Source organism: Mustelus asterias, unplaced genomic scaffold, assembly GCF_964213995.1.
Source record: "Mustelus asterias unplaced genomic scaffold, sMusAst1.hap1.1 HAP1_SCAFFOLD_35, whole genome shotgun sequence".
Classification (NCBI taxonomy): domain Eukaryota; kingdom Metazoa; phylum Chordata; class Chondrichthyes; order Carcharhiniformes; family Triakidae; genus Mustelus; species Mustelus asterias.
In genome coordinates this window covers 4,698,329-4,719,304 of record NW_027590117.1, presented here as the reverse complement: position 1 = coordinate 4,719,304, position 20,976 = coordinate 4,698,329, and the positions used below count along the sequence as shown (strand labels likewise).

Here is a 20,976-nt window from a genome sequence, read left to right as displayed (position 1 = left end):
ATTGTGCTCCGAATTCTCGAGAACATTTTAAATCCGTCACATTTCAAACTCTCCTCAACTCTGAAGAAGAGTCACGGACACCGAAAGCATTAACTCTGTTTCTCCCCGATAGATGCTGCGAGACCTGCATGAGGTTTCTTGCATTTTCTGTTTTTATTTCAAATTCCGTCACTGTGCCATCCTCATCTCCTTTCAGACACATATTTGTAATTTTTTAACTCTCCAGTGACTTAGGCCACCAACTGTCTTGTCATTTAATCAGTGTTGCACTTCTACTTGTTTAGAAACGACAAGAGAACAGTTCACACTCGATTCAGTGATGAATGATGAATGAGAAATTATGTGAGGAGTTGTGACAGAAAATGAACATCTCCGCCTTCTCCCTGTAACGCGGCAGATAACAATCTAATTCCTTTGGAACGTTTCAATTGAATCTGTATCCACCGCACTTTCCAGCAGTGTATTCCAAACTTTAAACTCTCACTGTGTGAAAAATGTTTTCCTCGTCTTCCTATTCCTTCCTTTGCTCATGATGTTCAATCTGTTCTCTCTCATTCTTCATCATTCCACAAGTGGGAACAGTTTGTCCCTATCCATTCTGTCCAGACTTCTCATGACTTTTAATACCTGTAAGTGTAACCCCTGATGGAGTGGTAAGATATTTAAACCAGTAGACATGAAGGCATGGATACAACTCGCAGCATTCAGTTAAATGACTTTTAAATACGTTTATGAGCTAACACGAAGTAATGTGAGATGCAGTAATTTCATTCAAATGAGTAATTATGATTGTAAAATACATATGCGGATATTTTGAATGGATTATTATTGACTTTAAGGAAGTTACCAATTGGCAGTAAACCAATCCAGATCACCCTTTGTCAAAGGGTCATCTGGACTCGAAACACGAGCTCATTTCACTCCTTACAGATGCTGCCAGACCGGCAGAGATTTTCCAACATTTTCTCTTTTGGTTTCAGATGACAGCATCCGCAGTAATTTGGTGTTATTTTAGAGTTGTACTATTGCACCTCATTTAGAGTTGTAGGTCTGAGAAACGTTACTAATGAAATGGATTAGATACTTTGGAACTGTTTCCCTTTTACTTTTCATTGTCTCTCTATAATCTTCCTACCAGAATGAATCACTTCACAATTCTCAGCTTTGAATTTCATCTGTAACTTGTCCACGCATTCCGTCAACTTGCCGATGTCCTTTTTGAAGTTTTACACCAGGCTCCTCACACGTCACGATGCTTCCAAGTTTCACATTGTCCACAAATTCTGAAATTGTGCCCTGTGCACCATTACCTCTGTCTAATATATCCTGGTGCATGTTCACAGTATCTACACCTTGTGTGCATATCAAACTGGGTTGAGGCTTAAAACAGAAAAGAGGAGCCAATGCAGATACCTGCCTGCATATTCCACGTAAATGCTGCAGAATTGTAGTCAAGTGGTTTTGTTATTATTGTTCAGAGGAAGTAACAGAGGGTGGTTTCGATCCATCGGACTCTGAGCAATGGGCCAAGCACTCTTCAGCTGCGCCACTCTGCTACAGAAAGTCCATCTTCGCTTCCACCCGCCCCACCCCCGCCCCCCCGCCTCCGCTCCCCAGTCTCAGCCCCCTCACTCCTCCCCCACGACCCCTGTCCCCTTCTCCCTCCTCCCCTCCCCCTCCCCTTCCTCCCCCGTTCCCCCTCCTTCCCCTTCCCCTCCACATGCCTTCCCCTCCTAACCCCTCGCCCTCCCCCCTCCCCCGCCCCCTCCTCTCCCCTGCTCCCTCCCCCCTTTCCCCTCCCGCTCCCCCTCCCATCTCCCCCTCCCCCTCCCTCTCCCCCTCCCCCTTCCATTCTCCTCTCCCCTCTCTTTCTCCCCGTCCCCCCTCCCTCCTTCCCACTCCTCCCTCCCCCCTCTCCTCCTCCCCCTCACCCTACCCCCCATCCCCGCTGCCTATCAATGGAATCAGTCAGATATTCAATTCCACACTTTTGTTTAACACCATCACCAGTTTCAGGAGGCTCAGTCTGGCTACACAATTCCACTGCATTACACCAAGAATAAAGGGTCAGAGAAAGACACACACAAAAGCAGCCAAAGAGGTTGTTTGTTCACGTGTAACGACAGTCACGGAATTGATCACTGATGTTTGAAAGGAGTTTTCTCTTGTAAATATGTTTAAAAATATATTTCCCGCTGTGTAACTGTGCTCTCTGCTGTTCAAAGATGTTCACTGTTGTTGTGCCAAGTGTTTCACTGTTTTTCCTGCTGTGCTCGATGATATCGAGTTTTACAACATGGAAACAGCCCCATCGGCCCAACCTGTCCATGCCGCCCAGTTTTTTACCACCGAGCGATTCCCAATCGCCCGTGTTTGCCCCATACCCTCCAGACCCATCTTACCCATGTAACTGTCTCAATTGTTGTTGAGAGATGATTTCTGCTGTTGTGTAAGATGCTCCGCTGTTGTGTTTCCGGCTGTGCAAATGTTTTTTTTTCTATTCTGTTAATATGGCCCCTGCTCTGCAAATGTGTTCCATGTTGTTTGAGAAGATTCTCCGTGAAGATGTTTCTGTCAGTAAATTGTTGCATGTTGTGTTAAGATGTTCCCCGTTCGTATGCTTTCTTGCATATAAAATTGATTCATTGCAGATTGAGGTTTTTTGGAGAAAAGAGAAGCCGATGTCAATACCTGTCTGCAGACTCCACGGAAAAGCCACAAGTCGTTCAATTGTCAGTGATAATAGGAATAGCAGAGGATGGTTTCGATCCATCGACCTCTGGGTTATGGGACCAGCACGCTTCCGCTGCGCCACTCTGCTCCGGGAAGTGCCCTTTCTGCTGCCTATCAATATAGTCAGGCAGATTTTCGCTCCTGTATCATTTCATACACGTTCCAGTGTCAGGACGCTCAGCCACTGCATCAAAGCGAGAATAAAACAGAGAAAAACACACAATAGCAGTAAGAGAGATTGTCTGGACACGTAACGACAGGCAAAGGTGATGGGAAACCGGCAAAGCACGGACTTGGAAAATCGATCTCTATTTTTAAAGGAATTTTCTGTTTCAAGTACATATTTGTAAATATATTTCCTGCTGTGTAACTCTGCTCTCTGTTGTTGAGAGGTGCTTTCTGCTGTTGTGTAAAATGTTTCCCTGATGCTGTCAATATCTTTCCGGTTGTATAAATATGATCCATGTTGTGCACTTTTTTAAAATGTTCTGTTAATATATGCCCTGCTCTGTAAACGTGTTCCGTGTTGTGTGAAAATATTCTCCGTGAAGATGTTTTCTGTTCGGCAGAAAGATGATTAACTGGTCTCATAATGTTCCATATTGGGTTAAAATGTTGCACGTTGTGTTAAGATGTTCTCTATTCTTGTATAAAACTCTGGTTAAACTGCAACTGGATAACGATCGCCCAATTTCGACTGCATTTTACCCTCTGTTAGTGAATGTGGTTGGGGGATTCAGATTGTATCCAAACATGCACGTGAGTGAGATTTGTTCTGTATCTATCTGTCTCCGGTTGTAGTTGCGAGAGTTTATTTGTTTTATTCATTTCGAGAGGTGGGCATCACTGAAGAGGCCAGCATTCATTGCCAATCCCCAACTGACATTCGAAAGGTGATGGTTTGCTGCTTTCTTGAACGGCTGCAGTCCATGAGGTGTCGGTACAGCCACAGTGCTGTTCGCCATACAGTCTTTCAGAATTTTGCCACTCTGACAGCGAAAGAGCCGCGATGTATTTCCAAGTCAGGATGGTGAGTGGCTTGAGGGGGAGCTTGCAGTGCTGGTGTTGCCATGTATCTATTGCCGCTGTCCTTCGAGATGGTAAGAACATAAGAACATAAGAAATTGGCGCAGGAGTAGGCCATCTAGACCCTCGAGCCTGCCCCGCCATTCAATAAGATCATGGCTGATCTGATAGTGGTTTAGTTCCACTTACCCGCTCGCTCCCCAAAACCGTGAATTCCCTTATTGATCAGAAATCTATCTACCTGTGACTTAAACATATTTAACGAGGTAGCCTCCACTGCTTCAATGGGAAGAGAATTCCAGAGATTCACTACCCTCCGAGAGGAGAAGTTCCTCCTCAACTCTGTCCTAAACTGACTCCCCCTTATTTTGAGGCTGTGTCCTCAAGTTCTTGTTTCCTTTCTAATTGGAAAGAATCTCTCTGTCTCTACCCTGGTAGAGGTGGTGGGCTTGTGGGTGCAGTCTAAGAAGAGTAGATGAAGAAATATTGCTCCCATTGCCTGAGGAGAGAAGGATGGCTTTTAATGTGCAGAGTATTTAGGACCTGGGATGCACTGCCTGAGAGGGTGGCAGAGGCAGCATCAAATCAGGGCTGTCAAGGAGGAATGGAATCAGCACCTGAAGTGAAAGGATTTCCATGGTTATGAGACAAGGACGGGAAAGGGATGAGCTGAGTTGTTCTTGTACAGACCAGCATAGAGACAAAGGGCCGAATGATCTCCCTCTCTTTGCTGTATCCATTCTAAGATTCGAGGTGTATGAGTGTTGGACTCATTCTGTATCGCTCTGTCTCTGGTGCGACATATGTGTGTGATGTTCATTATGAATCTCTCTGAGAGACTTAGCAAATCTGTACACATTCTATCTGGAAGGTACATAATTGAAACAGGGCCTTTGTTCTAATTAGTACATGATTCCACACTATCCTCTACTAAAACTCTTCAACGTCACATCATCTGCTTATCTCTGAAATTCATTCTCCATCGTCTCATTACCGAGATTTTCCTTTCGTACATCTGTGCTAGTCGACTCAACTGCTCCAGGTAAGAGCAAATTCGAAGTCATACTGACTGCATTTAAAAGTACATTAATATTGATTTCTCTATGGAATGTAATGCCGATATCCAATCATTAACTCCTGTTTGATCTGTCTCTGCAACAGCGACAGTTGAGATGCATTTTTCCGCTCTACTGCAGTTCTGTATTGCGGCCAATGGATGCCAGCACACTCTGGTAGGCTGAAGTTCAGACATCAGAGAGGGACACAACAGACAAGAATTGTTCACATCATATTGAACCTAGGACTGCGCAATTTAGAAATACTAAATCTTTTGGCCATTTCATTTTGAAATCTACCAGTACGCTGCTTCCCTCTGTATTCGTCATTTAAATCCTGATAAATGAGCAAGGCTATGCTTATAATTGAATGTATTAGTGTCGGTTCGCATTTTATTTGGAACCAAATGGCATTTGAATAATTAGCTTAGTTAGAATTTCATTCAGCAACAGTTTAATTATTAGTACAAACCTATTAAAGCATATTTTTCAGAAAGTTTTACCTGTTTCTGATTGGGGATATTATATAGAGAGAAATTTGCTTTTCTTGATATATATTACTGACCTATATCTGGGTGCTTAGGTTTCGATCTCAAAATTTGTCAGTGGTGCAAAATTTGAAAATATTATGATTTTTAGTGAGGAGGATATTGATAATCTGCAAGAAGATATAGACAGTCTGGTGGAATGGGCAGACACGTGACAGATACAAGTTAATTAATGTAAGGAAGTGTGAAGTGATGCATTTTGGTCCGAAGATCGAGGAGAGGTGATATAAAATAAAGGATACACCTTTACCCGTCCTAATCCCCATTGCACCTTTACCATGCCAAGATTCCACAGTCTATTCACCCATCACAGAACCCATTGAATATCCAGCCTGCAGTCTACATTGCACAATCTACTTGCACATTCATCATTCAACATTTTACACTCCCATTTTCCGATGTACCTTCACCTTGCAACATCTCCCTGCGCCGTCTCACAAGCCAGCCAACGTCGCACCTCCACTCTGTCCATTGCCCATGCTAGGCTTATCCTGCCCAGTCCGCATTGTGTTTCATTTTGCTCAGTTACAATGCCCAGATTGCACAACGTTCCAACTTTTATATTCTCCATTAATAATAAATGAACAAATAGAACCATCCCTTGATTAAACACTGTCACCTTTTAGTGGGTGAATTTCATGAAGTGCTGTGTGTGGTTCCCTCCTTGACCTTGATGCTTCTGTACAAATGTAGTCAAAGGAAAATTATCCAAATATATCTTCAATTCTCCTGCTCATTCACAAGGAAATGAGCGGGTGATGGATACAGTTTCAATAGTAGCTTTAAAAGATAGAGAATGGATTTACAAATTTAAAATCCAAGGGAGAGATCAATGCCTGGAGTTGTTTTCAGGCTGTGGCGACGAGAATAACAATGCACATTTTCAATTTGAATTGTTCAAAATACTAGAATGGAATATCTATTTTGGATGAAAGGAAACTTTAAATTGTGCAACTGTGCTGTGCTTCACCGGCTTGTCATATAGTCATAGCGGTTTACAGCATGAAAACAGGCCCTCGGACAACTTGTCAATGCCGCCTTTTTATCAAAACGCCAAAGCTACTCCCAATTGCCCGCATTTGGCCCATATCCCGCTATACCCATCTTACCCATGTAACTCTCTAAATGCTTTTTAAAAGACAAATTTGTACCCGCCTCTACTACTGCATCTGGCAGCTTGTTCCAGACACTCACCACCCTCTGTGTGAAGGAAATTGCCCCTCTGGACCCTTTTGTATCTCCCCCTCTCACCTTACAGCGATGCCCTCTCATTTTAGATTCCCCTACCTTTGGGAAAATATATTGACTATCTAGCTGATCTATGCCCCTCATTATTTTATAGACCCCTCAGCCTTTGACAGTCCAGAGACAAAAGTGCCAGTCTATCCTGCCTCTCCTTATAACTCAAACCATCAAGTCCTGATAGCATCCTAGTAAATCTTTTTTGCACACTTTCTAGTTTAATAATATCCTTTGTATAATAGGGTGACCAGAACTGTATACAGTATTCCAAGTGTGGCCTTACCAATGTCTTGTACAACTTCAACAAGACGTCCCAACTCCTGAATTCAATGTTCTGACCAATGAAACCAAGCATCCCGAAAGCCTTCTTCACCACTCTGTCCACCTGTGACTCCACTTTCAAGGAGCTATGAACCTGTACCCCAAGGTCTCTTTTACAGGAATCTCCATTCATCCATCACCTGCTGAGCATATCCAGCATTTTCGGTTTTTGATTCTGGTTTCCAGCTTCCAGCTTTGCGTTGTGTTCTGTGCAGGTGTTTAACTGGAACAGGGAACAGATTCTGATCAGCGCTGTGACAGATAGAGTAGAATGTGCCCCCGACTATCAACCCTGTGAGATTATATTCCGAGCTGTCCACGAGAATAAGGAAGAGAAAGAGGGAGGATCATTCTGTGATGGACAGATTTCATGTACAAAGGACAAAATGGTCTGTATTCCCACAGCTGTTTTAACAGACATAAGATGTAGCAACATGACTTGCAAATAATAAAGTCACTCTTCACAGTCCTTGACTTTTTAACTACGAGATTGTTGAACTTTCCACATTGTCAAAAATCCATATATGGACAAGTAAAGCAAACTTCCAGCATGTGGCGCTTTGGGTAGCGCGTTAGACAGCTAAATAATGGCAAGTCAGCCATTCAAAGGTTGTGGGTTTCAGGCCCACCAGAATCGGACTTGGGGTCCCATTAGTCGAAAGCAGGTTGCTGCTCCGTTGATGTGATTCAGCTTCGGCACCGACATTTCCTGCTCTGCCATCTCTCCATGCTGCTTCTGTTTATTGGCTCCCAGGGAAACCACTGACTCAAAAATAAATCGCAAACCCCGGGAGCATTTTTAAAGTGTGACACGACGTTCGCTGGTTGGGTTAGAAATAGTAGCATCTTTTTCAATTAGATATTTCGCTTCTTTTGAAGATCACGAAGATTAAACAACACACACGTGCAACAACAACAACTTATAAATAACTACAATCAATAAATAAATATCAGTGCCCTGCAACCTGGTGGTGTTATTCTGACGTGTCTGCTGCGCTTGTCCTTCTAGGCTGTCGTGGTCGTGGGTTTGGAAGGTGCTGGCAAAGGAGTCTTGCTCTGTTGCTGCAGTGCATCTTGTAGATGGCGCAAACTGCTGCCATTGTGTGTCGGTAGTGGAGGGAGTGAAGCTTTATGCATGGGAAGTGAATGAAGTGGGATGCTTTGTCCTGGCTGGTGCCATGTTTTTGCAGTGCTGTTCAAACTGCATTCATCCAGGCAAGTTATCTCAGGAAACCAGGTGCTCCGGTTTCCTCCCACAGTCCAAAGATGAGCAGGTTGGGTGGATTTGGCCATGCTGGATTGCCCCTTGGTCACCAAGGTGTTTGTATCGGTAGATTAGCGGGGTGGATGCGTGGTTCTGCGGGAATAGGTCCTGTGTGCGATTCTCTGTCGGAGAGTCGGGATAGACTCGATGGGCAGAATGGTCTCCTTCACCACTGTCGGGATGGTGTGATTCTAAGGCGATTTGACTCTGTTCGAAATTCCCTGAGAAAACAATGGAACGCTATGTTTGTAGAACTTGGAGAATTGGATTTACTGCAAATTAAATGTTTTTTTACTGCAAGATGATGAAAGTACCTGGATCATGTCAATAAATAGTCAAGATATTCGAGGAGACTCTCGAACTATGTTTTTTTTATCGTTGTAGATTATCCACTGTGAAGGGAAAGACAACATTGACAAGCAAGAAATGGATATTGCGACTTACGTAGTTGCAAAGTTCACTGGAAAGGAATCAGAGGATCTGAATCCAGAATCTTCTGATTTACTAAATCGGTGCTTTAACCAACTAAGCCACAGAGCCTGATACCGCTCTTCGAGGGTACATCAGAATGCTGGAAATACTTTCCAGATCTGGTGGTATTCGTGAAAAAAGAGATATTACCAGATCTGTAACGTCCCTCTGAAAATAGAGATAGTTCACATTTCAGATGCAGACCTTTCACGGGAATGACCGGTTCTCTCTCCACAGATGCTATGGGATCTCGGATAGATCCATGAAAGAAAAATAACTGAATCCCACAGTGGCCCATCGAGACTGCACCGATTTCCCTGTAAACCTTTCAAATCCGCCTTTCCCCGACACCCGCCCACCAGGGTCTCAGGGGAGGTGCTCCTTAGGAATTCACAAAAGAAAGCACATCAGAGGGAATCACACAAATCACTCAGTGAAACACTTCCACTAAACATTGAGAGTTTTATCGTGAGCTTGGTTCCACTTACTGTTTTCAGACACACATCTGGTATAAAAGTAGCCGTGTTCAGGATGTGATTCACACACAGTTTTCTGCTCTGAAGGCAGATGTGCTCCTTCTGTGGCACGAGGTGATTTTTAAAAAAGTACTTTATTCATACGGGATATGTGTGCCGCTGGCGCGAGAAACATTTATTGTCCAAATTAATAATCTTTGAGTAATTGGCGATGAATTCATTCTGGTGCCGCTGCAGTCCATGTGGTATATGTGCACATACACTCCTGTTCGGGAGGGAGTTCCAAGATTGTGAGCCAGCCAGGGGAACGGTGATACATTTCCAAGTCAGGATGAAGTGTGTCTCGGAGTGGAACTCACAGGTGGTCGTTGTTTCTCAGCATCAGCTGCCCTTGTGCTGCCAGGTGAGAAATTTCTTGGGTTTGGATGCTGCTTCGCGAACGAAAAATCACTGTCAGGAGTGGGATTTGAACCCACGCCTTCCAGAAGAAACTGCGACCTGAACGCAGCGCCTTAGACAGCTCGGCCATCCTGACTACATTAGCCAAGTGTAAAATTTCTGCACAAGTCGATCTGAATTCCACCTTTATTGTCATTACATTTATAACTCGATGTATTTTTCCATTTTTGAACGCTAACCAGAGTCCTGTATCTGAGTCCCATCCTTTCCCAAGCCGCCGGGGGCTGAGGAGCTTCTCATTGCTGGATTGCGCTGTTTGCTCAAATCAACAAAGACCCAATTCCCGCCCTACCTGTTCCTTACACGAAGGTGTTGAGAGTGTCAGATCTGAGCAACGTGAAGTATCCAATCGGAGAGTTATATCCTGGCGACAGGAATATCTCTCCACAGCTGCTTTCGGAGCTGCTGAATATTTCCAGCATTTCCTCTTTCTGATTTTGTCCCTTCATTACAGGAGTTCATTTACTGACAACCCAAAACTTGTCTCGAGGGCGCAGGTCCAGACATACCTTTTCTGTGATCTTCACACAGACAAGTTCACTCTTCACTTTCCAACTCACAAGCTTTAAAATCGGCTGCTTCCACACTCAGCACCCTGCGGCATTGCCTTCAACCCTCACCCCACCCTCCACCCGACCACCAGGGTCTCAGTAGTACAAATGCTTCTTGGGAATTCACAAAAGCAAGGGGATCACAGTGTTTGTGAGGGAGTATAAAAGGTTAATCCACACTCACAAACGGACTGATTATGTGAGAATCTCTCTCTCTCACGTACACACACACAGACCACCACCACCACCAAGGCAAATGGTGAAATTTCATCAATTAAGAACATCTGGGATTAAAAGTCTGACGACCATGGATCGATTGTCAAAAGGAAGACAACTGCTTCACTAATGTCCTTTAAGGAATGAATATTTTAACTGGTTTGGACCTAAATGGGGCCCCCGACACACAGCAACTTTGGTAACTCTAAGCTGCCCTCTGAGGTGACCTATCAAGCCGCTCAGTTCAAGGGAAATTTAGGATGGGCAATAATGCGGGCCCAGCCAGCGACACCCACACCCCAGAAATGAATAAACAACATAAATCGGTGAGTCAAAATGAGGGGATACAGAAACTCAGTTGCAGTACCAAAAGTTGAAAGAGACAGAATTCATTGAGAAACCATGTTTCAGTTCCGGAAGCTGACAGTCAGAACAAGTCACTTCTCCACGCACAGTTTAACTGATCGAATCAGAAAGATCCCAATCTTCATTGAGCAGCAGATAATGCAAAACACAGTCTGAATACAGACAGATGCACCAGAAAAAGCATTCGTTCTGGTTGCATCACAGCTTGGTGCGGCTCCTGCTCTGTCCAGGACCGCAAAAAATCTACAAAGTGTCGTAAACAAAGCCAGTTCATCACGCAAACCAGTCTGCCATCCATTGACACGCCGCATTGCCTTGGAAAAGCAGCCAGTTGAAGCAGCCACGCACCGTGGACAGATTATCTTCCCCCGGCTTCTGTCGAGAACTGGATACAAAAATCTGACGGCAGGCACGAACCAAGTAAAGAACAGCGTCTTCCTTGTTATCATCAGAATTTTGATTGGACCTATCTCGTATTAATTTGATCTTTCTCTACATGTTGCTGTGACTGTAACTCTACATTGTGCGCTCTCTTCTTTCCTTCGCTATGTATGGTATGCTTTGTCTGCGTAGCATGTAAGAAACAATACTTCTCACTGTGTACTAATGCATGTGACAAGAATAAATCAAATGAAATAAAATCAAAGAATATGACACAGATATAAAGGTAAAGTCACCGTAGGTGCAAATGACCAGAGGCTGCTTTCCCCCTCAAAAGGGAGAGCTTACTTGTGGCGATTTAACCCAAGGGTTACCATACCTCAGGCGACAGGCAATGCTTGGAATATCTAATGTGCGATCGAATAGTACATCTGGATTTTCTTTGCAGAAAATTTGTATCAAAATCCTGATGTTGTTTTTAAATCCGGGGATAATATACGGCTGTTACAAACTGCCCTGCCACCTTCAATGATTTGTACACAGGTCCATATATTTCCCGCTGTTCCTGTTTCCCCTTTTGGAATTATATCATTTATTTTGTATTGTCTCTTTGCGTTCTTCCCACCAAAATGAATCACTTAATCCGCCACATGTCCTCCCATTCCACTAAGCTGTCTGTGTCCTTTCAGAGTTCGACTGGAATTTCTGTAGCTCTTTTCAGAACCAAAGGGCGTCCCAAATCATTTCACTGATAATAAAGGATTTTTGAAATATAGTCATTGTCCAATTGCTGAACTTTTGAACTGTCTGTTCGATACGTCAGAAATTCCCATATGGGGATGGGGAATAAGTGCACCAGGTGTGGCTCTGTGACGCAACGGATAGTGTGTTAGATTCCTCGTCATTTTCTGGCGAGACAATCAAAGGTAAACTTTGAAGAAATCAGCTGTTCATAAACTGGTTTGTTAGATGTTGGTTATAGTTGCGATGACCGAGTTGTTCAGGCGTTTGATTTAAAATCTAACGTGGTTCACCGCGCATGTTCAAGCCCCCAGGGTTTCGAGAGTGGATGAAACTGTTCATTTTCTTTTATCACCTCCAGAGGGCTGATCACTGACTGGAAAACTGATCGCCATTCCTTTTGGATTTTGTGAAGATATCGACGAAATATTGAGTGAGCAGATGGAAAAGAAGACGATAACAATGTCTGTTTGACTTCTGTATTTTGGGAGCCGATCGTGGCTCTGCGAGGAGAAAGGGGTGAGGTCAGAGGTGCGGGAGATGAATAGGGCACGGTTGAGCGCCCAACCAAACACCGAGGGTCGGGGTGGAGGCACCTTGGTTTCAGGAAGTTGGAGTCCATGTCAGGAGCGCCGATTTGGAAAGAATCTTAGAATCATAGAAACCCTACAGTGCAGAAGGAGGCCATTCGGCCCATCGAGTCTGCACCGACCACAATCCCACCCAGGCCCTAACCCCACATATTTTACCCGCTAATCCCTCTAACCTACGCATCTCAGGACTTTAAGGGACAGTTTTTAACCCGGCCAATCAACCTAACCCGCACATCTTTGGACTGTGGGAGGAAACCGGAGCACCCGGAGGAAACCCACGCAGACACGAAGAGAATGTGAAAACTCCACACAGACAGTGACCCGAGCCGGGAATCGAACCCAGGACCCTGGAGCTGTGAAGCAGCAGTGCTAACCACTGTGCTACCGTTCATCAGGGTAGCAATTCCGACTGAGGTGAACAAACTAGGAGAATGGGGATGGCGTCCTTACAGGGAGCGGGGTATGAGGATCTGTACTCGGCGTGTGAGTCGGTGGGGCTTTAGTTACTGGTGGTCAGTCTATCTAGAATTGGAGGCAGACAGGTCAAGGAAGGGAAGGGAAGTGTCGGATTTGGACCATGCGAAAATACGAGGGTAGAAAATGGAAGCAAAATCGCTATTTTTTCCAGGCGCAGATGAGAGCAGGAAGCAGCACCGATACAGTCATCGACGTAACGGAAAAAGAGTTGGGGGGTGGGAAGAGGGGGTGGCGGGGGGGGGGGCGGGGGGGGCGGTGGCGGTGGCTGAACAGGACTGGAACCAGAAATATTCCACATACTCCACAAAAATCACTCACTTTCAGGCGCGTAACCGGAGCCGAACGGTGCCTTTTGTGATGCTATCTGAAGATTACAGTTTCCAACCCAGTCACTTTGTACAGAAATCTGGTGGAACCTCCTCAAAACTGAGCCTGTTGACTGAAATCCACTATTTCTTTCAGAAATTGCAGGGAGCTTTCTCAGAATTACTTCCCTTGTAACTTTGTCCGTTTAATTCTCATTATCTTAGAAGTTTTGATCCGAACAATTCCACAATATCTGTTTGATCTGGATAAATTATTGATGTTCCCAACTCGAACAAAATGATTTGTTATCAATCGGCCAATGGGAATTCTGTGGATGGAATTCTAATGTCCTCAGGAAGAGGTTTAATAATGAGCTGAATGAACTGTTTTTGTTCACAGGGATGAAAGGTTATGTCACTGGGCTGGCAATCCAGAGGTCCGGACTAATATTTGGGGACACGGAGTAAATCCCACCACGGCAGCTTGCAAAATTCAAATTCACGGATTTAATACATAGAAACATGGATAGAAAACAGAAACAGGAGTTGGCCATTCGGCCCAAATAAAGCGGGAATTGAATGCAAGCTTCAGAAATGGCTGCCTTGAAATTTCCGTCGATTGTTTTCCAGAGACAACATCACAGAACAACAGAGAACATGTCACACAACAGGACACGCCTTTACAGAACCGAGAAAACTTCTGCTCAAGATGGATCATATTTACACAACAGGGAACACATTTACACAACAGGGAACACATTTACACAACAGGGAAGAATTTGACACAACCACAGTGAAGATCTGTCAACGACAGAGTCACCGTTCCACAACGGAGAGAACAGTTACACAGCACAGAACACAGTTAAACAGCAGGAAATAGATTTCAAAACAGGGCCTGGCTTTGTGTAACAGAAAACAGCTTTTCAGAAATAATCATGTTTTCCATCTCAGTATCTTGCTGGTTTGCTCGGCACCTTTTCTGTCTGTCATTGTGTGTGTATCCTGATAGTCTCTTACTGCTTTTCTGTGTGTCTTTCTCTATCTGTTACACTCGAGGTGATGACATGTGTTATTGTCCAGCCAGGGTGTGCTTCCCACCACGGAGGTTGTTGTTTTAAATCAATAGATGTCCAAAGATGTGCGGGTTCGGTTGATTGGACAGGTTAAAAATTGCCCCTTAGAATTCTGAGATGCGGAGGTTAGAGGGATTAGCGGGTAAATATGTGGGGGTAGGGGCTGGGTGGGATTGTGGTCGGTGCAGACTCGATGGGCCGAATGGCCTGCTTCTGCACTGTAGGGTTTCTATGTTTCTATGTTTCTAATAGTTGTCGGACTGCCGCGCAACAGTCATAGGCAGGAAGCGATTATGTTTCGGAGCAGAGTGTCGCAGCGGAAGCGGCCCGTAACCAAGAGGTAGATGGATCGAAACCACCCTTTGCTATCGTGTTTTCACTCGCATCAAAAAGGCATATTCGGCTGCTGTCCAATAGCAAATCTGGATTTTCTCGGCAGCAAATTTGCTTCGTCATGTTGATTTGCGTTACCGTGGGTGGCACAGCGCATTTGTCCCAGGTTTAGTTCAGTTGGCTGTGCAGCAGATTCAGCCAACAGCTCCCGATCATTTCCCGTATCGGTTGAGATTATTGATACAGGCCCCGCCTTCTCAGCCTTGCTCCCCGCCTGAGATGTGAATCCTCCGGTTAAATCACCAGAAGTCAGCTCTCCCCGAGATGTCCGCTGAATCATCTCGGACCGTGGACGTTGCTTTAAATTTACAAACAGCAAAAATATGACCTGCTCGTGGAAACCGGAGGTATCCCTAAAATATCATTTCATCATAATTTTGAAATGTATCATTTCGCGAACATTTGCAAACAATCAACTTTCCCCGGATGCAGAATCCAAAGACCAACTGCAGAAATCCTCCAGGAGCCTGACGTGAATTAAACACGCAACCTTCTGACCTGGAGGAACCTGATAAATTAACTGTCTCCCTCTTTACTTTCTATGGATTTACATCGAATGGAAGAGTTACAACGAACCGAGATTAACGAGAGAGCAGGAACACAACATTGTCCTGCGGGAGAAATGTCCTCTTGTTGCGGGTGTTAAGAGCACAAGAGCTGGTTTGGGGGAGTGGAGATGCATGACGAGGTGGCCGAGTGGTTAAGGCGATGGACTGCTAATCCATTGTGCTCTGCATGCGTGGGTTCGAATCCCATCTTCGTCGTAGGTGCATTTTCTCCGTCTTCGTATTGACCCACTGATGACTTATTTTGAGGTTTCCGAACAAACGTGAAGTTTCGACCGAGTTCTGCAGGTATTTGGGGTGAATAATCCAGCACCATTCCATATTCCTCATCCAAATGAGAAACTCGATTCAAATCAGGACACCAGCTTTGGGCAGGCGTTTGCCACCAGGAGAACATGTGGTTTCAGAAGCTCCAAAACAGGCTCCAGCTTCATTTGAGGCACCAGTTGCGGATTTTGTCTTTCCAGAATCGGACGTTCCGCCATGAAAATTAGTGCCGGGTTCGGTGGAATGGTCATGTTCAATTGCCCCTTACTGTCACGAGCATGAGCATGTTAAATATGTGGGGTTACGGGCCTGCATGGGATTGCTGATGGCGCCGGCTCGATCAGCCGAATGAGCCGAATGGCCTCTTTCTGTACTGTAGGGATTCTATGAATTTCAGGGCGACAGTTTCACGTCTTTGAGAATTTCTCCAACTGTTCTCGGATAAGATTAAAACTTCTAACCAGTCAATGCCTGTTTGAGGACTGGCAAGGAATAGGGCTGACATTGAATAGGTTCATATTGAATTAGTTACAGCAAATTGATTCTTTAAGAGGTGTTGGTGCAATGCTTTCACAGAGACTGTCATAGTGCCTTTTTTTGTTCAGTAATTTTGTTAATCTACTTGGAGCGGGTGCAGTTTGTCAACATCTGTGCCTCTTGCTTGGCCACCTCTGTGGGCAGCAGCAGCTCCAAGAGTCAAGTGGGCGAGGGTGGTGACTGTGTGAGCATTCGATCAAGGTTCCTGGCCATCACATTGGTGACTTATTTAATTAGCTATCGCAGGTCAGAACAGTACAGAACAGGACATCTGAAATGAAATTCATTCAAGATTCTCATTATTCATGAGTTATTAATGGAAATATTTATTCGATTTGCTTCCTGTGTAAACTTTGTTGCAATGAAAGAATAGGCCTCAAAGCTATTCAATGAATTCTCAGTCAGAAACAACAGTGAAAGGGGGTGTTAAACTGTGCAGAAAAACGCGACAGCCAAGATCAGTTTACAAATTGTGTTATGGACACACCTTCGTGAGCAACGAAAGTAATTCCGTAATTATAACTAATGAAAATAACAACCTATTTAACAGAGTAAGCGATGGTGGTGTAGTGGTGCGCATGGTTGCTTTCCAAGCAGTTAGCCTGGATTCGGTTCCCGCCCTGAGCACTGGTCATTTATTTCGGTCCTTATCTACGGCCTCTTGCGTTTCAAATCATGTGGTCAAAAACAGTTCAAACGCAGCATTTGCCGGAAATGAAACAAAAAAGGACGTCCCGTTTAAATATTATTTATTCGGACGGAAAATTCCGCTTCAAATTCTCTCTGCAGAAAAAAATATTGAGGAGGAAGAAGTCTCTCTGCTAATGAATGAGTTCTCAGTCAGAGACAAAGATATAAAGTAACGGGAACCGAACACAGTTGACCTCCCTGACTGTGATCTCAATAATCCTGATGAAGTCAATATGAACGTTACTGAGGTCGTTGCATCGACTGGCCAATAAACAGCTCCGATGGCAGGGTGGTTCAGGCGTTCGACTTGGAATCTAAATTTGCTTTGATTGGAGACTTTTTTAACCGAAAGAACAGGCCTCAAAACTATTCAATGAGTTCCCAGGCAGGTACAATATTAAAAAGTAGGCTTAAACTGTCCAAAAAACAAGGGTGAACAATTTCAGTTTACAAAATGTGCGTCAGGACCACCTGGTGTCTGAGGAAATCTGCAACTAAGGCACTTCCGTAATTATAACAAATGTAAATAACCATCGCTTAAACATAGCGAGCGGTGGTATAGTGGTGAGCATAGCTGCTTTCCAAGCAGTTGACCCGGGTTCCATTCCCGGCCATCGCATTGGTAATGTAGTTATGACTTTATTTTGTGGACAAAATAAAATTCGAACGCGGCAATTGCCGATAAATACGCTTCCCCTTCTAATTTTATTTATTTCGGACCGAGAATTCGGTTTCAATTTCTTTATCCTGAAAACAATGGTGAAATAGAAGAATAATAGAACAAATGAATTCTCAGTCAAACATAAGGACACCAAATAAAAATAGAGGAACACATGTCAGCTCACACACTGCTCACTGCACAATCCTGGTGCTTGATGAAGTTAACATGAACATCGCTGAGGTGATTACATCATTTTGAGAGATAAGCAGCTGCGTTGGCCGAGTGTTTAAGGCGTTGGACTCAAAACCATCGATTCCTCGCGAAGGTTCAAACTCTGTGCGCAATGAGCGAGATTGGAAATGTTTAATTGGCTTCTCCAGGGCAGCCCATGATATTGAATTCTAATTGACTGTGGGCTCTTTCTATAAAGACCGGGAACTGTGCTGGCATCGACAATATAGGCCGAATGGCTTCTGTGCTGTAACTTCCATGAGAAAAATCATGACTTGAGAAGAAAGAAAAAGAGCAGCACAAGGACAAAACAAGGTCTTATTTCAGAGAATGATTCTTGTGTCATGACACACAAGACATAAGTAATACACTTCATCAGAATACATTGAATGAATGAGAATTTCAAAATGCTGCTTAGATGATGAAATATCATGTTCATTCAAAACATGCTACAAGCTGGACATTACTGGGCGTTCGGTATTCCTGCTTAAAACAGTTTGGAAATGGAACGAACATGTGGAACATAAGGAAGAATAATCATATTGGAACGTTAGTAAAAGAGGATTATAGACAATCATAAGACATCAGGAAATTTCATGTTAGAATTAATTTCAAAATGTCTATGGATTAAGTGGTCACTCAGCCCAGGACTCCAAACACAAGCGAAAAAGTGATGGAATATATTCAGATATTAGAGAATTCTGCAACCAAATCGATGTTGCTTTAAAATCTCCCAATAATTTCTGACAGATCCAACCGAGCTGGGCCGCTCATTGAGAAAGCAGCTGTTGCCATGTTTACGCATCAGATGTATTTCTGGCAGAAAATGATATCCGAGAGTGTGTGGAAAATGTGTGTGAGAGTCAGAACTGGGTCCGAAATGAAACCAGTGGTGTCGGCACAGAGCAACTGAAAGGAAGAGAGCGGATGGTGCAGAGGCAAGCTGTTGTCAGCTCCCGGATCCTCCAGCTGTGTTTCTCTCTCCTAACAAACTCTCCCACTGCAATTAAAATTAGACTATCTAGATTCTCAGACTGACTTATTTCTGTTACTGAAATCCGAACGTTTCCTGTCGTGAAAATTCCATCTGAATTCAAGGCAGCAATTCCCACTTCAACCCGTTTCTTTGCTGCATTGATCGCGCTTTTGTCGACTGAAACCTTAAAATCGACCCAAACTTTCCCTTAAATTCTCTCTTCAGGTCTGAGCAGCGCGATCCAATGACAGGAGAATCTTGTGATTTGACACAAGACGGACTGGGAAATCAGCCGCTGAGAGCGGACACACAAACACAGTAACATTAGTCTAACCCAGCCGCCCCTTTAGCACACTCTCGCTGACACAGTGTTCACCTCTGCACATTGACAGGTCAAACTGTGTCTCAGATTGACAGCTCCGAGGACAGGCTTTCCTCTCCTCTCGCTCTGTGCTGTGGATTCGGGGAGAATAATTGGAGTTTCCCAGCTCAGTAACTATTAAAGCCTCTGAGGCTGGCGATGCTCACAGTGTCTGTTCCCCAGATTCGGGGGGCTGCAGCCAATCAGAGTTGTGCCTGGTTTAACCCAGAACTGTTTGAAATTATGATCTTGTTCACAAGCTGAATTCTATTTTTTCAGATGAAGATACAGATGGTTTGCACTCAGTCATTAACCAACAAGATCCCCCCTTCATATACAGTTAACGAGTGGGGGTGGAAGGATAGACATGGACAGAGTGAGTTAGGGCGATGATACACAGACGGCCAGACAATGCCTCAGTGGCTGAAATCCTTGTAAATTCCGGCTTTATCCAGAAAGATTCTCTTGGAGATTCTCACTGATATTGTAACAGAGACACATTATTAATCCCACACTCAGGGACAGGGCTGCATTTTGACAGAAGGGATGGGGAGAGGCAATAGAAACTGAATGGCCCAGTTCTGAGCAGTGTGCAGGCTCAGAGTGACCAGAGGTTCAGAGAGATCTTGAAGGAGAGAGGCGAGTTTGAGAGAGTTGTCAGGAAGGCGGATTGGATGCTTGGCTTCGGAAATGGAAGCCATGATGTGGAAATGCCGTCTTTGGACTGGGGTAAACACAGTAAGAAGTAAGCCACCAAATAAATCTGTTGGACTTGAGCCTGGTGTTGTGAGACTTCTTACTTCATAAATGGAGGCATTGAGTATAAAAAATGGGAAGTTATGCTCAATCTTTATAAAGCTCTGCTTAACTACAGCTGTTTTAGGTTTGCACCCAGACCCGGTAACCACACTTTAGAAAGTGTGTGAGGGTCCTTCGGAGATTTACTGCTTTGGATCCAGCGATGATGGATTTTAGCGAAAAGGTTTGGCTGGATAATTCGGATTTTCTCTCTTTGCAGCTGACGGGATTGAGTGGTGATGTAAGAGACGTGTAAAAGAGCATAACACATTGAACACAGGCCAATTTGCTGGATTAGCTGCGAGCAGAAGGATTCAGGGACAGGCAGTGAAGATTTAAGACAGGATGTATAGGAGGCATCGGATCCCAACAGCGCGGAAGGAGGCCACTCGGCCCAGACATTCTGCGCCGACTCACCGACGGAGAATCCCTCCCTGCAACCACAAGTAATTACCCTACTAATCCCCCCGACAAGAAGGGTCAATTCAGCCTGCCCAATCCACCTAATCTGCACATCGTTGGGGATGGGAGTAAACCGGAACACCCGAAGGAAACCCACGCACACGGGGAGAACGTGCAAACTCCACACAGACAGGCATCCAAAAATGTTAGTAATGAAATTCAGTTTTCTGCCAGTTACAAACGCTGGGGATTCCCCTTCAACTTGTGGCATCTGGGAATCAGCGAAGCATCCAAAAATAGGACTGACAATAAATATAAACACGGTAGGTATTCACATGGTACTGACATTCTGTGCAACATTGCATCTGTTGACCGCATGGCCTAATGGATAAGGCGTCTGACTTCGGCAATCGTAGTGATGATGCTATCAGAAAATTGCAGGTTCGTGTCCTGTCGCGGTCGTTTTATGCAGAAATCTGGTCGAAGTTCCGGAAAAAAACGAAATGTCCTTCGATCGCTGAAAGCTCTGCATTTTCTTGCAAACGTTGCCGGGCGTTATCTGAGAATGCACTTCCTTGTTGTTTTCTTAACTCAATTTTCTAATCTCATTATTTTATTCTCCTCCCAAGAAATCAATCTTATCTTTGAGATCTTAATAAATCATTGATGCTCCCGAATGGAGCAACAGGCTTTGCAGCAAATGGTTTAATCAAATTCTGTGGAGGGAATTCTCACATCCTCAGGAAGAGGTTTAATAATGAGCTGAATGAACTGTTTCCGTTTACAGGGATGAAAG

The 20,976-nt window shown here is 44.3% G+C and overlaps 2 protein-coding genes and 2 non-coding genes across 4 annotated transcripts in view; 2 read left to right on the top strand and 2 right to left on the bottom strand.

The window, feature by feature from the left end:
- LOC144482285 (uncharacterized) overlaps positions 1-20,976 on the top strand; it is an 872,976-nt gene that overhangs the window by 224,194 nt on the left and 627,806 nt on the right. The gene's annotated exons all lie outside the window — the stretch shown is intronic.
- The window catches only part of LOC144482277 (uncharacterized), a 411,284-nt gene that overhangs the window by 177,966 nt on the left and 212,342 nt on the right, over positions 1-20,976 (bottom strand). The gene's annotated exons all lie outside the window — the stretch shown is intronic.
- trnal-cag (transfer RNA leucine (anticodon CAG)) lies at positions 9,588-9,671 on the bottom strand. Its single transcript has one exon. It is a non-coding gene; the product is annotated as a tRNA-Leu (tRNA).
- trnas-gcu (transfer RNA serine (anticodon GCU)) lies at positions 15,374-15,455 on the top strand. Its single transcript has one exon. It is a non-coding gene; the product is annotated as a tRNA-Ser (tRNA).